This window comes from Maylandia zebra, linkage group LG20 (genome assembly GCF_041146795.1).
Source record: "Maylandia zebra isolate NMK-2024a linkage group LG20, Mzebra_GT3a, whole genome shotgun sequence".
NCBI classification, from domain to species: Eukaryota; Metazoa; Chordata; class Actinopteri; order Cichliformes; family Cichlidae; genus Maylandia; species Maylandia zebra.
This window is the reverse complement of record NC_135186.1, coordinates 18,083,069-18,083,930: the sequence shown is the minus strand read 5'-3', so window position 1 is coordinate 18,083,930 and position 862 is coordinate 18,083,069.

Here is an 862-nt window from a genome sequence, read left to right as displayed (position 1 = left end):
TTTTTTTCCGTGTCATTTTTTTCAGAAAGTTATTTTTTCTGCAGAAATTAACACTAATAGTATACACTAGACTGTGAAAACGAAAAGACCCATCGTAAGAAAGGAAAATACACCTATGACAAACAGAAATTATGAACATAATGGACTCATTTAGTCTGAGATCTGCTAGAACTGTTTATCCATTTAATACAAGTTTTAATAAGTGTATACATGCAATATCACTTTTGATAATATATATACTTTTGATAATAAAAGTAGCGTTTAGCTGACGGACCTGATTGCCCCCACTCAATCTGATGATTGCATTTCTAAAAGAAGTGCAGTAAATCTGAAATACTGTATATAAAAGGTGGACATTTCTAGGTCAGAAAAGTAAAAAAATAATGGAAGTACCTTAAATTTGCATTCTTTCTAACAGTCAGCAGGGGGCAACTTAATGATGCTTAAGGCTCTTTTGTCTGCTAGCTCAGTAAACACTTTCCTTTAATTACAAAGGAAATGACAAACTACAGCATTCTGTTTGTTTTGTAACTTATTGTTTCCATTAGCGAGAAAAATGGGAGGATAAGTCAGGCTCTGCTATGCCATGTCAGTGTCGCTAAGCTGTGAGGATGTGTCGTAGCTGACAGCGAAAACGTGTCACTTGATAAGAGACATTTAAAAATACTAAATCACTTAGTTTCAAGTCCCACCTTTCAGATGGTTGTTATGGTTGGTAATTGATTGCTAATCAAACTTGCTAGCACTAGCTTAAAACTTAGGACTTCATCTGTTATCTGAATATCGTCACTTTTGCATCTATAAATCCAGCACGATGGCTGCTAACAAGCTAACACTAAAGATTAAAGTTGCTGGTGAGTGT